Here is an 11,915-nt window from a genome sequence, read left to right on the forward strand (position 1 = left end):
ATGAGGATCATGACCAAGGGTGGACAGTTCAGCAATGATGATGCCATCCTAATGCTTTGATTTTCACTTTCCCTAGTCTTACTTTAAACATTCAGAGAATAGAAGGATTTTGTTCTGTGATCCAGCTCTGCATAAAAGACTTGTCCTATATAGTAAATGTGTTTAGTGGTATATTTACTCAAATATTTTGCTTTTTAATTTTCTAATAGAAAAGGTCCCTTTTACAGCATTCTGGCATGGTAAAATGATCATAGAGATTATTTTTAAGACTCCTAACTGATGTCTGGACTTCTATCATATTTATATAGACACAGTTATTTGTATATAAGAGAAATGCTATGCATTACAGCTTTGCTTATTTGGCAGAAGAGAACCCTCCTCCATAAAAATGCCTTGTGTGCTGCTCTCAGCCAGTGGAATAAACTCCCCCAGGAACTAAGGTCCTGCACACTGTCTGCCTGTCTGCTTCAAGTGCAAAGCTATTTCTTTGACCTTGTCTTCTCTAGTACAAATGCATATTAATATACATAACAACAATTCAAAATAATTCTTTCCAAAAAAGACACTTCACTGCTCACGTCTCTCTTCCCAGGAGAATGGTGAACAAACAGATGGTATGTGCCAGATGTTCGTCACATGGGAAGCTGTCAGAAGCTGCTCAGATTCGACGGTGAAGACTGCAGTGTAGGAACAAGAACACAACAGGGGAAAGATCAGAGAACCACAGAATATCCTGATTTGGAAGGGACCCACAAGGATCATCGTGTCCAACTCATAGATCGCCTATTGCTGCTTGCCAACAGTAAGCAAATCTTTTGGTCGGGACTTGGGCTTTTCTTTGCCAGAATGTCCTTCTTACACTGATAATTTTGGTTGTGTACTGCATTATCTAATATATTCCACCCTCCCTTTGGCTTTATGGAAAAATGGGGTATAAATGAGATCAAGGTCAAGCCCCAAGTCTTCTTTTGTGGACTTTGAAAATCTGATCCCAGAACTAAGTTAAACTGAGTCAGACATGAGTCTCATAAACCTAGGTATCAATCATGAGCAATTCCATGGACCTCCAGCAACTTCTTCAATAACAGTATCTCAGTTGTCAGGTGAGATCAAACTCTATAAATCTGCATTTGCTCGTCTCCTCAGATAAGTATTATTTATAGCACTCATTGTCTCTTGGTTTGTGTTCATGTAACACAGGAGTAGCTCTGCTGATTTCTGTGGAGCCTCATGAGTCCTGTTTTGAGTGCTGCACCTCTGAAAGCAAAAATTTGTACAGAGACTATCCTACATCCAAAGAGGATCCAGACTTTCTCCATTTGGGGGAAGTGCAGATCAGTTGTTGTAGAAGAATTTGCAGTTTCTCCCATCTCTTCGTATCAACCTTGTTGTGTATTTGTAAGGACCCCATGCATAAAGGACAATGAGAGCTTTCATACATCATTTTTGCCCTCCGCTGTACCTCTTGGTGTTTTCTCTGTGTAAATTTAGAGGTTTTCTAAATCCAGAAATTCTGAGGAGACATCTGGTGGCCCTAGGACAACACAGAGGAAGAAATTAAATGCAACCACAGACTGAGTTTGCTTCTCTCCAGAGCAGCCACTTTGAATGCGCTGGTGACAGGTGGAGAGCCCCAGGCACCATGGTGCCAGGTGGGCCTGGGCAGGGACAATGTGGGCTGGCATGCCTGGCATCTTTCCAGCCAGCAACTCCCTGCCTGCAGGATGGCATGGGGTAAACGCCTCGAGGGAAACACAGGATTTTGCCCCAGGCAATTACTAGGTAGTGCCTGGCTCTGTGTTATCAGCAAAGCTTCGAGTAGCTTATCTTTCATCTCTCTATGTACGTGTTTCTCTCTCTTGCCAGACCAATGTTTCTTCATCTGAAGGTGTGAAAAATAAACCCCTAAGTAGATATGGATAAAATAAAAGCACACCAAAATCCCAAAATATTCAGGGAAAGATTTTATCTTTTGTTACATGGAAAGATGTCTCCAGTCTGGCTTCAATAAAGGAATAACTTAAAAGGCAGAAAAATAAGCAGTAGAACATCAGCTCTCACTTCAGTGTGTAAACTTTGGAAAGGCCACCTGTCAGATCCCTGGTGGAAAGCAGCATTTTGTTTGGCATCTGGCTGATTGCCATGATGAAATGTTGAAGTGTTTGGAAACTTGTGGGACTTTCTTCAAAAGGCATGCTTCCCCTCCCCCTTTCTCTAAATAATTAAATCTTAAATGTTCTGGCTTGCAGTTAAGAAAAGATAAAACACAACTGCAGGATTCTTTCAAACACACTACCTAATAATGTGGGGGCCTTTCATGCTATTTATGTTAGCTTTCCTTGCTTGAAATATGAAAGCAATTGCCTCAGTGTCACCTTAACTTTTCATCCCAAATCACCCACAGATTCTGATCTTGGTAAGTGAGAAGTAGATTTGAAGCAAATCCGCTGAAATCTGACCTTGCTGCAGAGCATCGCATGCTTATGCCAGTGCAGAACTGGTGTATGAATGTGATCCTGACCTTACTAGTCCTACCCTGTCACAATGCGTATCACTTCTCTGAAGCTACTCCAGATTTCGGTGACTCACATGAGCTACTCTCGGCAGTGTGACTGGAAGTAGAATGAGACCCACAAATCGTCAGCTGGGTGATGTCTTGTCAGGTGAAAAGATAAAAATTTCACTCAAAGTTTGTTTGATGGCAGGCTTATTTTGCTCTGATCATTCATTCTGACTGTTTTCCCTAGTGTTACACTGTGCTGTAGGGTCCTGTTGGAAGCAAGTTGCTTCATGATTCCAGTACTTTCAGGAATGCAAAGCTCCAGATTAACACCATCTGTTGTCTGAAGATAAAAGTGAAGACGTTGATGTTGGTGGCTAGTTCTCTTTGAAATTGCTGTTCTTTTAAGTAGCAGACACTGCAAAGCTACTCTTGCACCAGTAGATATGCATGGGGATCCTAGCAAAGGAAAATGTGGTCTTGGAAAATTGAACCCAAATTTTGTTACTGTTACTTGCATTGTAGAAAAATCCTCCTATTATTCCGTTACATTTCTTATGGGCTTTAGTGCCCACGATAAGTAGGTTAATGAAGGTTTCTGGGCCCACAATCACCTTCAGCCACAAAGCACAGATGGGGCTGCCAACATACCGGCGTCTCCTTGATGTCCCTCTATAGACATCTTGAAGCTTCATGGGAGTGAAGCATGTGAAGTCATGTCACTTCCTGAGTGGAGATCACAGAGCAGAGCCTATGGAGAAAACTGCGCACTGATGAAATACCTTCCCCTGATTTCCAATGTGTTATGCATATAGGGCACCAGGCTGGCTGCTGTTCCTTTAAGAGATCTAACACTTTGTCTTCCATATGTGAGTTGGACGAGTGTAGGAAAGTCAGAAGGTGGGTTATCTCGTCCTACACACTGGTCAATAAAGCTGGAGAGAGAAATTAATTTGTTCCAGATATTGGAACATGGACAAGACTGCAATTCTACAGCTGTCTCTGCACAGGTCAGCATTTTAGCCTGCACTCAGAAAGAGTCCTCCAGATGCTTCTGGACAGTGCCCAGCTACCACTGGGAATTAGCATTGGATAAAGTTTACTCCCAAAAGGCATTTTGAGCGTAACCACACTGCACAGAGAGTAAGGAAATTTAGCTTACCCTATAGCTGTGCTGTGCCAGTTGGTCTCAGGGGCAAAGAGTGGTCCTTGAGCAGAGATGGCTCATTTTATTTACTGTCACACAGGAAGGCTGGGAAGCTCTGATCTGCTCCTGGAGCAGCTCAGCACCTAATGACTTGAGACTTGTGGCAGCGTCACTTTTGAGCTGCATGAGGTATTTCCTATTGTCTCCCATGAATTACAAGTCAGGCTCAACCACTGTTGATCCCCTGACCTTGGCACTGAGAAGGTTAGCAGCATCAATTTTATTTGAGATGCAGGCAGTTGAAGATACAGACAATCAGATAGTGATCACCAAATTAAACTTGCAGAAAATGGTGATGTATTTACTTACACATGTTGAACTTCATCCAAGAATTCTGGGGTTCCATATCTACCTCTGTCACACATCTTCTGATGAAAATCTGTTTTAAATCTTTTAATACCAAGTTTTGAAATTCTCTTCTGTGTTTTTAGTGAACCCATTAGTTTTTAAGGGAACTTTGTCCAAATAAGTGAGAAAGTCCTCCAGGACACGTCTGGTCCTCAGAGTGACATTTCCATTACTTTAAATGAAAGCAAGACATTTCATTGCTACATTATGATTTTAAATCATTTTGCCTGATGAAAAAAATTTTAAAAAATAAAAAATCAGAGGCTTTAATCACAAACTGCCTTGGCCTGATGTATTACAAAACAGAAAACACTGGGATACCAATAACATTGAGAAACTTTTCACTTTAGTATAATCTCTTGCCAAGTATCAGGATCCTTACTCAGAAAAAACAGACAAACAAACAAACAAACAAATAAACAATGTAACTAGTGAGAGGTCTATTTAAGTCCAGCCTGCAAGGATTCATCTAAAATTTCCTGAATTTCCTAAGAGCACAAATGGCTCCTGAGTGGAACCAAACAGGATGGTTTGGTTCTGCTGCTCAGACTGTTTCAACTTCTTTCCCACTGATTTGGAGAATCTCTGTTCCCAGATGCTTTTTTCAGTCTCACATGGAGGGAAAGGGCTGTGGATTTACCCTCATCAGGCTGCTGTTCTTCTTTGACTCTTTGTTTTCACCTCAGACCTACAAGGGTGAAGAGACATCCCAATCTCCCATAGCTGGCCTTCAAGGATGCTATACTGCTTCCATGTTGGATGGAAAGCTGAGAGACAGCTTAAAGGACTTCTTCCCAGTTAAGGACCTGGAAATAAGTCCCGTGGCATGGTCCCTGGAGAGAAAGCCTGTCCTCCTGGTGGAAATAATAATAATAATAATAAAACAACAACAACAACAACAACAACAACAACAACAACAACAAAAGAAAACCATAAGAATCTGTGTAAGGGTATTTTCTCATAAAGATTTCCTTCTTCAGAGCTCCTTCCTGTGGGTTTAAACTACAATGGGGATAGTTCAGGCCACTGTAAATGTTGATACAATTAAAGGAAAACAAGAATTTACTTTGTCTTTTCCTGTCATGGAGTCATTTCTTCATGCTGAAAGTGATGACTGAGCTCCAATCTGAAGAAATCCTGAATACGTAGCAATTCATGTTAAGGACGAAAAAAAAAAGCAAAATCCCTTTCATTTGGGCATGGCATTTTGGTAACTTTTCAATGTGCTGTCATCTGGTTGCAACAAAGACCTCACATTTCTTTTCAAAAGCCTTCTTTTTGACCTTGTGCTAATTAGAGTACATGTAAAAACAATTGCAAATTAAAATGCAGAATAATCTCTGTGTCAGCTAAGGGACACAGTTCTAAAAATAATGAAGAATGGCACAAAGAAATACCAAGACAAGACAACAGCTCTGCATAAGCTTCTTGTGACTTGTGGATGCCTGTGGTTAGTCTGCAAACTTGCACACATTTTTCTGACCTTTAGGAGGTCATGCTTTACAAAAAATCACTAGTCATGTGCCTAAAGTAATATGTTTGCTTTGTTTTCAAATTAAGTATGAGATACATAACTCCAGGACACATTTTCATTCCCATGGTACAGAGATTAATACATACCATGATGCATTACTTGAAGATACTATCTGAGGATCTGTTGGACTTTGATATGTTAGAGAGTGTGCACATCCCAACTGAGAGAGTGTAATATAATTGTAATATTTGTGGACTTCCATGGCATTGTATGCTACTGTATACTCTTGGGGTTCAGTAAAGAGGCCTCTAGCAGTTCTCTACCATGCTTGTTAAGCATTTAAGATAGATAAACACCTAGTTCCTATTCAGATTCATAGGAACTTGATTCTCATAGGTAGTTTTAGTCACACTACAGTGATTGTTACAGTGACAGCACAAGTATACTAGGGACCCAATTGTTTTTTGAAGGATGAGACCAAAAATTTCCTCAGGCAAAACCTAGCTGTTTCAGCTATGTGTATCACTTCTTTTATCTCACTGCTGTGACAAGCAATTCTTCATGACTTTCTTCTCACAAGGTGCCTATGAAATAGAGTAGTGCTGTCTAACTTCTTATTTCACTGAGCAGCTAAGGTATATTTTTGCCTGGGAACTGGGCCTGAGCAGCCTACACTGTGATTCAGAAAGCCTGTGGATGTAACAAGAATTTGCCATCACCTTGTGTTTTCCTTTTAAGCTTTCAAATAAAGATAGCAAGAGGTCCTTCCTTATCCAGGGAGGACTACAGTGGCCAAGCAAACAACAATCCAGATCCAAAGAGCTACCTAGTATCTCACTGGCTTGGGCCAGTGAGAGTTAATAGGAGCTGTGAGAGCTCAGCATTTCACAGGATTGTATTATCACTCATCTATCCCACTCCTCTGGACTATGTGATAAAGATATAGTTATGTGAGGGGGACCCAGGAGAGTATGGAGTCTGAAAGCAGGTGGTTGTACCTCAACCAGTCCATTGGGCCCTGCCTGCCTGCCTGGAGCTTGCCCCTGGTGGTCTGATGGCCAAAAATCAGTTGTTAGAGCAGCAAAAACGTGTTTTACTGAGTCACCCAGGGATTTGCTCATGGGCTACTTAGGAGCAAACAGGAAACCTCAGCTCTTTTATGCATTTACAGATCAACAGTAGATCTATTCACATACTAAGGGACTGGCAGTGGTGCAAAAATCCCCTTTCCTGTCAGTTCATGGCCCACATGAATAGAGAACTTGAGAGTCTTTCATTTAATGCAACAGTGGCATTAAAGATATCTACAAGCAGCATGAAGCATGATCAGGAAGAAAAGCAATGTTACCCCAAAGAAGCAACTTACTGCTAACTTTTATTGCATCATCTGGTATGAAGACTGGAAAGAGCCTCGCTCAGATGCTTTAAAGTCACGGACTGAAACTCACAGTGCCTCAGGCCAACATCTAAACATGGCAAAAAGGCAAATATTTCTGACCCCAACTGGTGAACAGCTTATGCCCTGAAGCATGATCACTGTTGGACCTCATTTACTTTTATCCTCATTGGCATAACTGTGGATGCTGTTCTTACACTTATAAGTGTCTAGCCCTCTTTTTAATCTTACAAAGCCACTTGTTTTGGTAATATCCTGCAGCAGGATATTAGGTCGTACACTAGTACATTTTCTAGCAATCAGAGGCTTGTCAGATAAGATTAAATAAATCAATGTGAGCGTTATAAAGCAAACTCCTGCCCAGTTCTCTATGTTATTGTATCCCCAGAAGTCACAACACAGTTGCAAGAAAACAGGATACTGATTTTTATCTTAGAAAAATAAAAGAGAGAGAGAGAGAGAGAGAGAGAGGGAGAAAGAAACACAGTGGAGACATATTTCATTCCAGGTGAGCTGGCTTTTTTAGCAGTTAAATGTAACAATGTATTAGGACAAATAATCAGATCATCAGCAATAGAACATTGAATGCAGACTTGAAAAGTTTGGAAAAGGAGTACCCACTGTCACAGAACCTACTGGTTTTTTACCTGTATCCCACTCCTCTGGACTATGTTTCCATGTGATACAGGGGACCCTCGTGTTTAGTTCACTTCTGTGCATGGTGTTCTTGGCCCCTTCAGTGTTATAAAGCGTGGAACATCTATTCTTCCGTGGCCCTTTTACTGCTTGATAAACAATTTTTTTTTTGTTGGTTGTTTCATGAAGAGATCAGACAGGTTTTTTTGCAGCTTTGCAAAGGATGAACAGAACGACCTGATCAACTGTTAGCCCTTGCTCAAAGCAAGTGATGTAGAAGTAGAAGAAAGGTACGGGGGAAAGTAATACTTCTTTTCCTGTCAGAAAGCTTACTTAACTTCCCTGGTTGATTCTGAGGCTGGGAAAGATCGCTCATGGCCCTTAGTATCTTCTGTTATATTAGTCAAAGATGAGACAATGCATCCCAATGGGAAAGCAAGAAAGACCCTATCTCACTGAATAGGATGCAAATGGAGTCTGTCAGTATGTCTAATGAAGCTGACCACTTTCCACAGGAATTTTCTAGGCATTTTGGATGGACAAATGGACTACATAGAGAGGCTAGCTCCATCATGGATTGTATATTTGTATATACCAAAATTTGTTCAGTATTTTGACCTAAGGAAACTACAAAAAAAAAGGTAAAGACCTTCAGGCACTGGTTTCCACTTCAGACCCTTAATAGATTATGCTATTGGTACACAGGAGAGGGAGAAACTGAAGTATAAAATAGGTGAATAGCACCAAAAAACAAAACAAACAAACAAACAAAAAACAAAAACAAAAACAAAAAAAAAAACAAAAAAAAAAAAAAAAAAAACAAACAAACAAAAAAAAAACACAAACAAACAAACAAACAAACAAACAAAAAAACAGTAACCAGACTGTCCTGGCGTAAAGAGATCAAAGTTTTAAAATAAAAGGTTTGCAAGGCTATCTCCTCCCTCATAACCTCTATTTTTTCATACTTTGTCTGATGTAACACTGCCATGGATGTTTCTTTCTTTAGCAAATCACAAGCAGGGAAACAACTATTCTTCATTTGCTCAGAATCTGAACTTGGCACCCCTCACTCTTCACATCCAAAAGATATGGAGACAGATACATCTTTGTGGTCTTTACAAGGAATAAACACAATTTTCTCCTATTACATCTATATTTGAATTCTTATTGAATATCCAGCTCAGTGCTGAAACACACGTAGCTAAGCAACCTGTTCCAAATTCAAACTCAACAGAGAAAGTAATTTCATAATTCTGCCCTACTAATAACACAACTACTTTGCATACCAATATATAACGTATGACCTCTGCAAAGCTGCTCCCTCAAGCATATTACTGCTTTCTAAACTTCACCTTATCCTCTTTTTTCAGAGTTTTGATTCACTTATTCCTCATTTCAGTTATCTTCAATTTAGCATTGTTCCTTTACTCATGCTGAAATTGTGAAACAAATGATCCATTTGCCTTTCTGTGTGCATATGGATGGATTTTGTGTATAAAATGATAAATTAATATATAAAGAGATTGAGGTAAACAGGGCACCTGCCCTGATCTGATTCTCCACTTTTTAGTCATTTCCATTTGCATGTAGCTTTGCCAGGCTCTGACTGTGAAGGTTAAAACTTGCTTAGACTTTAAACTCCATCCTTCAAAACTTTAAAGTGCTTGACATTGCAATTTAATTTGCTCTAATATTGTTTTTTATTTGCCCTTTTTTAAAAAAAAAATATGACAAGACTTTTCTGTGAAAAGTAGCTTAACATTTATACTACAATAACATCTGGAAGCTCAGTGCTAAAATGTAAGTGCTGTTGGGCCTAATTTCAATAAATCCTGTATAAACATACAATATCCTCCTTGTCCCAAACCTACAAGATGAGACAAATACAAAGTGAATGGTAAGAAAAAATAATAATAATAATAAAAAAAATGGATAGGATATTCCTCCTAATTCATTCATTCTTTTCATTCTTTTGGCTGTATTTCAGCTGACAGGGGATGCTTAGGGAAAGAATATAAGAACACTGCAATTACTGAATGACCCTTCAATTGCTTTGCCTTTCCAGCTTCCAGTAATAGCTTGCTTAGGAGCTCCTTAAGCCAGAAGTTATATCTATATTGTTGCATTTAGCAGTGCTGTATGAGCTGTTTTTTTCATGAGTTTGTCCAATTGCTTTTTAATCGTAACTTTGAGCTCCACTGCATCCCATGGCAATGATTTCCACAATTTAATTATTTGCAGAAAATGTATTTTCTTTTGTTTGGTTTAAACTACTTGCTGCATAATTTCATTAGCTGCCAACAAATTCTTAGCTAATTGTTCCCTATTTACTTTCTCTGAACCCAGCCACTTACTATCATGAAATCCTTCTTCAACTCATTGCTGTCAGCTTTAGTTTTGACTAGCCTGAATAATTCTGTATCATTTACAAACTTCATCACCTCACCCTTCAGTCCCTTACCAGTTGGTTTAATGAACTGCATGGGTTCAGTATAGCTCCCTTGGGCCTTACTGGTAACGTCTTTCAATTGCAAAAGCTAACCATTTATTCTTACCCTTCATTTCCTAACAAATTATTAATTTATGTGAACACTCCTATGACAGCTTAGATGCTTTTTAAGCATCTCTGTTGAGAGATCTTGTCAAATGCTTGTTGATAAAATCATGATATCAAAATAGAATCAATGTTAGTCACAAGTTCAGTGACTACATCAAAGAACTATAATAGATTTATAAGGTAATATTTTTCCTCTAAAAGGCTTTATTCTCCTCTTCAAGACCTTCCCAGATATATGACTTTTATCCATATATGTACTAACTCTGTTCTTTTTAAAATTTCCATTGTATTTATCACCTTATATTTCTCTCATGCTGAGGCAGGTTTGAGCAATATATCATGCACCACAGTTAGTTCATAGCCTTCACAGGGACCTCCTCTGGAGCACTTAGGTAAATACCACATGGTCCTGATTAACAGTTATTGTGTGGTTTACATTTTCTTCTGGGCACAAAAGGCCTTGTATCAACACTTCAGTTTGAGATAAATCCTCAGACTCTCTCTGTAAAGAATTGTCCTGGTATGAGAAACTCCATAAACTTTTCTGCAGTGAACAGTGAAGTCTTGGCGTCGAATTTAGGTTTTCTACTCTAGTCTGATCTTTCTTGAGTATGCCTTTTGTACATAGATCATTTTTCAGGCTCACCAATTTTCTGGCATGTTTCCTGCTTTTGATGTTTGAGTAAGTTTCTGTTATTAGTTTTAATATCCTTGGTAAATTGCATGCTTCATACTGTTCTTCCTTATTATGGTTTTATGTTTACCTTGCCAATGTTTATGTTTTATTGCATTTTCTTCTTCTTCCATAGTTTTGAAGGATATAATTTTATTCCTGATAGCTTCCTTTTTTTTTTTTTTTTTTTTTTCTTTGTATTTTGACTGAAGATTTTTAGCTTGTAAAAAATATTTCATTTTCTAAACTGCCTTCTTGGTATCATTCTACCCTATTAGTGGCTGGGGAGGGTGTATTTATTTGGATAGTTTTTCCAATCTGAGCAGAACATGGATTTTTGCCACATTATGGCCCTTGACCCTGAATGATTCTGAATTAACATTTTGTGAACCAGCTCCTGCTCATTCCTCAGGCCTAAATTAACAGCTGGTTTTCTCTTTCATTTTTTTTTTTTTTTTAAAGTGCTACCATTTTTATTATTTATTCTTTAGGTTCCTGAACATTCCTGAGTGGGACATTTACCTAGCCTGCAACAGGGGTGACTGAAATTTCCAGTTATTATTGCATTTTCACCCTAACAGGTTCTCAAATGTTCAGCAATTAGTTGATTGCACTTTCTAGGATCTTGACCATGTCTTTTCTTACCTACCCTCTCCAGGTAATAAAGAACACAAGCTGTCAATCTTGTTTAATGTACTTCCATGTTTATTATATTCAGAATAGCTTTACGAATAGAATAGTCTTTGTGTTGACTGTACATCTGTGTTTCCAAGCACAGTAGCAACCTTATTCCACAGGTTCTGGTATCCTGTCTCTACCAGTGAGCAATGCAGGTTTCTAGAAAAATGAGAAGCCCTGTGCAATACTTCAGAATAAAGAATGCTTCCTAAAGCTCTCTCTATACTGCCACATGAACAGAGACAAATTACTGCTGAGCTCTACGTGAGTACTGAAACTGATGATTTTTTTTTTAAGTCTTTGTGCCAAAATAGTTAATGTGAATGTATTCAAGAAACATTCCAAAGCAGACTATAACAACCTTAAGGAAGGTCAGCTTTGTATATAATATTCTTGGCAATGGGCCTTTAAACTTAAAAATAGCAATACACAAACCTACAAGT

The sequence above is a fragment of the Oxyura jamaicensis genome, chromosome 2 (assembly GCF_011077185.1).
Source record: "Oxyura jamaicensis isolate SHBP4307 breed ruddy duck chromosome 2, BPBGC_Ojam_1.0, whole genome shotgun sequence".
NCBI lineage: Eukaryota > Metazoa > Chordata > Aves > Anseriformes > Anatidae > Oxyura > Oxyura jamaicensis.